Below are 8,609 nucleotides of genomic sequence, written 5' to 3'. Positions count from 1 at the left end.
CATACGGATGGCGGTGGGACACCCCCCCCCCCCCGCTGCCAGCAGGAGCTCGGGGTACTTGGGAGTTGCAGGGGTCAGGCACAGAGGTATAGGAAGGGGGGCGACTCCCAAGCCTACCCCAAGCTGTGTGCGGGGGGGGGGGGGGAGTGACAAAAAAAATTCTGCTCCAGGTACCACCTGGGCTTGCTATGCCTCTCGATCTGACGGCCTGGGAATCTGATTCAGAGGCTGAACCTGAGGAATCCCAGCCTGCACAGGGGTCCCCGCCTCCAGGGCCGGCTGAGCTGGGGCAGGGGCTTGAACCTGAAGGGCCCTCACCTGTGCCGGATTCTCAGGAGCAGACACCATCTGAATCCGCTCTGGCTCCGGAGGTGATCGAGAACCCATTGCCTGCAGGTGCTCCTCTCCCAGCCCTGTCAGGGGAAGGGGAGGTTGCCTCTGGGTCCAGTAACCTTCCAGCCTCTCCTGAGCTGCAGAGGCTCAGGGCAGAGAGGCGGTAACTAAGTTCTCACAGGAGGAGTGCTCGCCTCCAGGCCAGGAGAGGCGAGTCACCTGTGGACCGCCCTATGGGCCACCCATAGGTCACCTGTGGGCCGCCCTATGCCTCAGAGGAGATAAAGGCCAGCCAGCCCAGCCCCAGGTTGCTTTCTGCCAGAGTTCCTGACCACGTCCGACTCCCTGACCTGGACCCCGCTTCAGCCTCAGACCGGACACGGACCACGCCACGCGGTAACCCCCCCCCCGGACCAGCACACTCGAGCTACCCACAATCCTCCCCAGTAGGTTTTGCCCCAGTGAAGTTATTGCAAGGATTGGAGGTCTCCGCCTTCCCACCACTCTCTAAGGCTCATCCCCCAGTTCCTTCCCCAGCAGCCAAAAGCTTCATCTCTTGTTCTCATTGCTCTTCCCTCTTTATTTCTCTGCATGTTCTGGGAGGGTGGGGGGAGGACTGGTTGCAGCAGGAGGGGGAGACTCCCTGGGTTCTTCAGTAGCCTGCCTCATCTGTGTCTCCTAGTCCGCCTCCTCTCCTGCCACAGCCTCTTCCAGCTCACTAACCCTTCTTGCCTCTTCAGCTTCCAGTACCCCATCCTCCCAGTCTGCTCCCTTTTCTTTTTCTGACCATCACATTCTGCTGATTTTGCAGATTGAGTGATGTGATGCAAGTTCTAGGGTTTGGATTTACTGGAATGATGTACCATATTTTTCCGTGTGTAAGATTTTTTTACTTTTAAAAAAATTGTAAAAAAAATTGGAGTCTTATACACTGATGGTGCTAACCTGTGGACAGAAAACCATTTTAAAATTCAAACTTGCATTCCAGCCAACTTCAATTTCACGTTGCAAAGGGATCAAACGCGAGCAGCATTGGGGTGTTGTAGACCGAACACCCTGCGTTTACTCGGAAGCGGACCTAGCGCCGTCTCCTCTCACTTTGAGCCTCGCTGGAGCCAAAAGGATGCAGGACAACGCTGCATCCTTTTGCTTGTGGTGCTGCTGCTGCTGCACCAAGATGCTGGGCTACTCGGCGAGATGCAATCGACACTTTCGCTAATACTTTGGGACCAATGAATCAGGCGAACCCGCCCCTCCCATTTATTTGCACCCCGCTTTGATCGATCACCTTTTCGGTGCTGCAGCGATGGGACAGCCCACCCCACCAAGGCGTCAGCCCCGTGCAGCGTCTGGAAGCAGCTGCGTGGTGGCGTCCTTTTTCGCCCGAGTCCCGATCCCTAGCTCCGCTGACACCTCCTCCTGCCCGAGAGCGCCCCTCTGTAAGTGGCCAGGCGTCTTGGAGAGGGAGGGAGGCTCGGTCCCGCCCGCTGGGAGGTGGGAATAGGGGCTGCCCCATGGAGCGGTCCCTGCTGCTGCTGCTGCTGCTGCTGCACTGGGAGCCGGGGTCAGTGCATGCCATCGGAAGGTGCCCGGGGGGCCACTGAGAGCGGCTGTCGGCGAGGGAGGAGGGGGAGGGGAAACGGATCTCCTCCTTCCTGGAGAGACCTGGACCCGGCGGCGGCAGCAGTAGCAGTAGCTGCCTGACCTTCCCGTCTCTCTCCAGGGACCTTTCGCTGGTGCAGCACGCGGCTGTGCTTGGGAGGTGCGCTCTCAATGTCACGAGCGGTCCATGTGCGCAGCTGATACTGAGGGCCCAGCTCTGAAGCCCGGGGGCGATCAGCAGCAGCAGCAGGAGGAGGGAGATCAAGGGGACGCCCAAGTGATGAGAAGTTGAGGGAACCCTGAAGTTGCACCCCCTTGCTTGCTTGCTTGCTTGCTTCCTCCTCCAGCCCGGAGGCAGCAGCCGAGCTCCGCATCAGGTACAGCGGCTGATAGCGGAAGAGACACCTAGGGGAGCGAAAGGAATCTGCTGCTTCTCCCGGACCGGCCGCCGCCTCCGCAGCGGATTTGGAAAAGAGCAGCAAACGCCCATTGCGTTTAAAGGGGACGGGCGGGACATCGCCGCGGGCTAGACGCTCCCCAACCCTCTTCTCGCCCCCATTTCCGAGGCAAAGGCGGGGGATCAGGCCCTAAAGTGAGGTAAGGAAGCGGAGGAGCTTTGCAGGAAACCGCTGCCTCTTGGCGCTGGCAAGAGAAGGGGATGCTGAAGGTGAAACAGGCGTCGCTGCTGGAGAAGAGGGGTTGGGCAGGTGGGAAAGTTGGCCGGCGGGGCGGGCGCACGCCCGGGGAGCGGGTTGTGTGCGCGCGCGCGCCTGCCTGCCTGCGAGCCCGCACTTGGCCACGAGGGCTGGGGAGGGTCGCCGAGGGGAGACGGAAGCCGGGGGCAGGGGTGGAGTCGACGCCGCGCTGGGAAACTGAAGGGCGCGGGTAGCTTAGGAACCGCAGGTGGAGACAGAGCATCACGTGTGTGCTGTGGAGGGAGCAGGGGTGGGTGGGAGTTGTGGACACACAGCTTAGTATCCCAGTCCGGGGTGTGTGTATGTGTGTGTTTTGCTCTCTCTCCCTATGTATGTGTGTGTGTGTGTAGAGAGAGGGGGGAGCGCGCGCGCGCGCCCAGGCAAGAGTTTGTATCTATTATGTGTCCCCGCGCGCGTCTGTCCCCTTCCACTCCGGGAGTTTGTGTATACAGTATATGTACAGTATGTCTATATATGCGCGCGCGTGTCTCGGGCGAGGAAGTTGGCCGGAGGGCGCCGAGGAGGACTAGGAGAGGGCTGCTTCTGAGAGGAGCCTCGTCCAAATCCTCGCCCGCTCTTTTCTTCCTCCTGCAGAAACTTTCAACTCATTTCCCCGGCCGCAGACTCCTTCTCCCCACGCAACTGAACTCCCGGCTGCCCTTGACTGGCGGGACGGTGCCCGACGCCCCGTTGGGGGCTGGCGACCTTAAGCCCGGGGCCCCGTGGGAAGGAGGCATCAAGGGTAGGGGGTCGTGGGGGTGGGGAGGGGGAAGGGGTTGCTTCCAGAAAAAAGGGGGTTTTGTGTCTGGGGAAGTAAGTTGGAAGTTTCTGGAGGAGGAAGAAAAGAACGGGTGAGGATTTGGACGAAAGAGTACATTAAGGGAAGTGGAGGCAGGCCGTGCACATGGCTGCAGGAGGGCAGGCTTTATGTGTTTTTTGGGGGGGCAGAATTGAGTTATCAGCCATGTGGTTGGCTAGTTAAGTATTATTTATTTGTCCGTTTGTTTGATGGGGGGGGGAGCAGCTGCCCTCCCCGCCCCCTTTGGTTATGCCCATGGTTGTGCATCCAACAGCCCGCTGGAGTGGGGGGGGGGATGAGGGGCTTTGTTTTAAAAAGTGCTTCAGAAAAGGGAGAGTATCTTTGGGGAGGGAAAGAGGCTGGTCTCCCAGGAACAACAACAAAACTTAGTGCCATTGCCATGAACAGATGGGGTGGAGCTCCTAGACCTGGAAGTAGAGCTTATTTCTAGGGCCTCTATAAGTTGTGTTTGAGATATGTAATGCCAGTAGAAGAAGAAAGAAAGAGGGTGTGGGGAGCCTCTCTTGGGCAGCAGGCCAAGCAGGCTTGTATGGAAGTGAGATCAGTAGCTCAGAAGCATGGTGGGGTGAACTAGAGGGCTTATTTTAACTTGCTAGGAGCAGGTCCAGTATTGCAGGCAGGAGTTGAAAGTCTTCTGGGGGGATTATAGACAGTTGTCATTGGAGGGGATATGCATACAGAAAGGGCATAGGCAGTGCTATTTTTCCAGAAAAAGAAGTGCCGGAACTCACTATGAATGCCTCCCTTGTTGTCTTACAATGGTAATGGCTCCCACCTGAGAAGTGCCAGAACTGTGTTCTGGCTGAAAAAAGCCCTGGGCATTGGAATATAGGGAATTAACTAGTGCTGAGTTGCACTGCTCCCCTGATCTGGTTAAGAAGGGTAGAATGGAAGGTGTATCTGAAAAAAACTGAATGGCACAAACTCAAATGTGTATTGTTAGGCTGAACACACCTGGCTTGTAGAGAGAGAGAGATGATGCTTCATGTGGGAACCGATGATGGGTCCTTAACAAAATGCTAGTGGAGTCTCAGCTATATACGGTATTTGGAAAAGGAACAGACTGTGTGGAATAATAATAATACAGGACAGGTACCATCTAGATACAGTCTACTCTAAAGAAGAAGAATAGTGTGTTGCAAAGGCTTTAGGAGAACCAAAATCCCAGGTGCAGCTTGACTTTGCTCATTTGCTTCTGCTGCACCACTGCAGTAAGCACCTCCTCTCCATCTGTTCCAATGCTACTGTTTCTTCACATTCTTTGTCCTTCTTAGAACCGTAATGCCACAATCCTTGCCAGTCATGCAAAGCGTTCATTATTTTTGTATAGGAGCTGTGAAACTGAAGTATTTAAATGACAAAATGCCTTTTAATACAATATGCCTACTTGTACTTTTATCACTGTTTAAAAACTAATTTTGTGTAGATATTGGTAGATACAGATTCATTTTTGTTGTGACATTGAAAGTGAAGTATTCAATTTTGTTTGAATATATTTAGGCACTGGCATAAAAATGAATACAGTAAATAGCCAAAGAAATAATTAAATACAGTAGGAACATATAGCTCTTCAATTTGCTTAAGCAATCTTTTTTTCTGATTAAAATATTTTGGCTGCTAACTTGTCTTTCCATACAGTACGCAATTAAGTTCAACCAAAACTATCTCACAAATAAAAAAGGATTGCGGATTTCTTGATAGACCCCTCCAGTGATGGTTGCTAGACATTACTGGATTATGATTTGTTTAAAAAATTGGAATTTATATTAGTCAAAATAGAAATAGTGGCATAACATAATCATTTATTTTTAATGTACCACATTCGTATCCTCTATCTTTCCTCCAAAGATACTGCCAAATGCTATCTTGACAAGCACCCTGTGCAGTTGCATAGCCTGAGAAATAGTGACTGGCACAAGGTCACTTTGTGGCTATCTGAAATTACATCTCTCCAGTCCTACAGAATAATGCTAACCATGCCCTGAGGGATGATGAGAGTTGCAGATCCACTGCCACACCTGAATCCTTTCTGGCTTCTGCTGTTCAGGGTAGACCGTGGGAAAGGCTATTCTCTTGAGATTTTGCTGTACCAGTTTCAGGCTGGCACAGTAGAGAATATTTTCATATATGATCAACCACATATAAATGGGAGATAGATATTACTTCAAGGAAAAGTAAACATTCTTCTTGACTCATCCTGATGTTTGAGTAGATAAATAGGCACAGAACGCGACAGATTTGCCAGCTACCTTGTTTTAGTGGTGCAGCCAGGAAAAATGAAACTAAGCTTGAGATAATAATGTGTATTTATTCCTATACTTGATAATGTGGTGAACCAGTCATGCTGCATGGGGGAGAACATGCACGTTTTGCTGGATAGGACTAGGAACTTCTGCCCAAAGTCCTGCCCTGAAGGCACCACTGTCCTACACCAGCACTTTGGGTAGAGGTTATGCATTTTTGTACACTAATGGAGCTCCCTCTTCCAAACCTTGATGAAGGTTAATGTTTTACTCAAGCTATGCAATCCAGAGAAATAGGAGTAAGCCATAGCACGGCTTGACAAAGGGCGTTGGCATAAATTAGCAAAATAAGGTGACATTGAATTGGGATAATTTGTTTCGGGACAAGTCTGGTGGAAGTCAAGGAGCGGTGTTTGGTAATGGGGCTTGGTTAAAATGTAAGAAATGCTGGGGGTGAATGACGTTTGGGGAGGCGAATGAGGTTTGGGCTAAGTGAGAATGGGGGGGGGAGTGAAGGGAAGGAGGCCATGCTGTTGGAAATACTGGGGTGCCATAAAAGGAAAAGGTTATTGGTCCTACCTTTTGCCTTTTAGCTCACATGTGACTGCTCCTCAGGAGCTCAGAGTTTCAGCTATATATACATTTTAAATGGGTCTGTGTAAGTAGGCCAGAAGTCATGAAGGTTCAATAGTTGTTACGAGATTTTTTTAAAAAAACCAGCTATACTAGTCACAACAAATGTTCTAGCCACAATTTACAGTCATACCTTGAGTTGAATGTGCTTCGGGTTGAGTGTGTTCGAGTTGCGCGTTACTTCCGGGTTCCGCTGCTCCCGCAGATGCTCAAAATCATGTCACGCGCGTGCGCGGAAGTGGTGAAACGCAGCACGCACAGATGCATCGTCGCGTCTTGCGTTCCATTCGGGATGCGAACGGGGCTCCGGAACGGATCCCGTTCGCATCCCAAGGTACCACTGTATTGAAATCTGAAGAGGTGAAGCAATTTCTTTATTCTTGCACACAATCCTTCATACTCACTGATGATACCCCCAACTCTAAAATGTGAAATAACACTGCTGATAAAGTGAGAAACAGTGATTGCGTGGGTGCCTGAAGTGAGGAAAAATGAAGGGGCTGAGTTATATAATAAAATTTGGGAAAGAGGCATGGAAAGAAAGGTATAGAAATAGGATTACAGATTTATCAGGCTTCTTGAGGAGTGCCCATCATCTTCATGCAAAATGGAAGTGGGAAGAAGCCAGGGGATTTGGAAAGAGCCAATAATTTTTTATTGCTTAACTATGCGTGGTGTAAACAAATGCCTGTACACTTCTAAACAGCCTCCCATCTAACTGTGATAATGAGCATCTCCAAAAACAAAATGAGGGGGTGGCTGATTTTTGGGGTTATGAAATGCAGCAAGTTGTTAGGTATTATTGTAATATTACTACCTGGGGCAAGTACTTGTGGGATTTGGGGGGCGGGTACCATGTACCTGGGACGCAGGTGGCACTGTGGATTAAACCACAGAGCCTAGGACTTGCTGATCAGAAGGTCAACGGTTCGAATCCCCTCGACGGGGTGAGCTCCCGTTGCTTGCTCCTGCCAACCTAGCAGTTCAAAAGCACGTCAAAGTGCAAGTAGATAAATAGGTACCGCTCCGGCGGGAAGGTAAACGGCGTTTCCGTGCGCTGCTCTGGTTCGCCAGAAGCAGCTTAGTCATGCTGGTCACATGACCCAGAAGCTGTATGCCGGCTCCCTCGGCCAGTAAAGCGAGATGAGCGCCGCAACCCCAGAGTCGGCCACGACTGGACCTTTACCTTACCATGTACCTTGACTTGAGTGGTGGGATCAGCATTTGCTGTTTTGCCTCAGACATAATCATGTCTTCGGTTGGGCCAGACTAGACAGGACAAAGCTTTACAAAAGTTAAATCTGCCTAATTTGGAGCCACGAATTATTATTATATATATAAGCAATCAGCCTAGTAATTTTTTTCCACAGACTAGTAAATTTTGCATACATATTGACAAGTCATATGTCAACTTTATATGTTCTGAAGCTACTTTCAATGGTCACCAGTTTAAATGGTTTTAAAACAGGATTAACCAAATTCATAAAGCATAAGGCAGGGGTGCCCAAACTTTTTTCAGAGAGGGTCAGATTTGATGAAGTGAACATGCGTGGGGGTCAACCGAAGTTGCTGAGCTTTTTTAAGGATTTTACCTCAGGACATATACTGCCATGGGGCCTGGATTAAATCGACTGGCGGGCCGGATTAGGCCCCCCAAAATGGACTTTGGACATGCCCAGCATAAGGCTGTCAGTTATAATGGCTATGCAACTGTCTGCAGAGGCAGCATGTTGCTGTATACCAGTTGCTATTGCATTAATATCCTGATTTTGGGCTTTTCATAGGGGTACGGTTGGAAACAACATGCTGGATTAAGCAGGTTTTTGATCTGCCAGGAGGGCTCTCCTTATTTAATTTGTGTTAACAAATTCTCATATACAGCAAAACCTTGACTTATGTGCATTTACGGTAATTTGTAATTACGTGTGGCAAATAGTTGAAAAAAAAATAAAAATAACAAGGGTATGGAAATGGGACAGGGTTCCAGGAAAAATTACTTTGGTAATCCCACCTGTCATTAAACCCAATGTGTTTTGGCTATACGCAATTTTGGCTTTAGGTGGTATCCCTGGAGCATAACCCCCACTTAAGTTGTAGCCAGTGTACTAAAATTTGGACTGTTTTTATTCTTTCCACATTGTTTATGGATCTATCTAACATAGCCCCATTAGTCACTCTTTTTCTTATGAGAAAGTTTCTCCAAACCCTTGACCATTTAAATTGTCCATTTGGTACCAATTTTCAGCTATATTCCAATGCCTCTTTCTGGCTATGGTGCTGGTT

The 8,609-nt window shown here is 50.0% G+C and overlaps 1 protein-coding gene across 1 annotated transcript in view; it reads left to right on the top strand.

Annotated features, from left to right (window-relative positions):
- The first annotated feature begins 1,910 nt into the window (after positions 1-1,910).
- The window catches only part of UGT8 (UDP glycosyltransferase 8), a 38,367-nt gene continuing 31,668 nt past the window's right edge, over positions 1,911-8,609 (top strand). The window contains exon 1 of the mRNA XM_081876948.1: positions 1,911-2,532. The gene's annotated coding sequence lies outside the window, so the exon portion shown is untranslated. The remainder of the gene's footprint in view (positions 2,533-8,609) is intronic.

This window comes from Podarcis erhardii, assembly GCF_964252035.2.
Source record: "Podarcis erhardii genome assembly, chromosome: 9".
Taxonomy (NCBI): Eukaryota; Metazoa; Chordata; class Lepidosauria; order Squamata; family Lacertidae; genus Podarcis; species Podarcis erhardii.
Note: the sequence above shows the minus strand (reverse complement) of the source record. Positions and strands in the feature narration are given on the sequence as shown.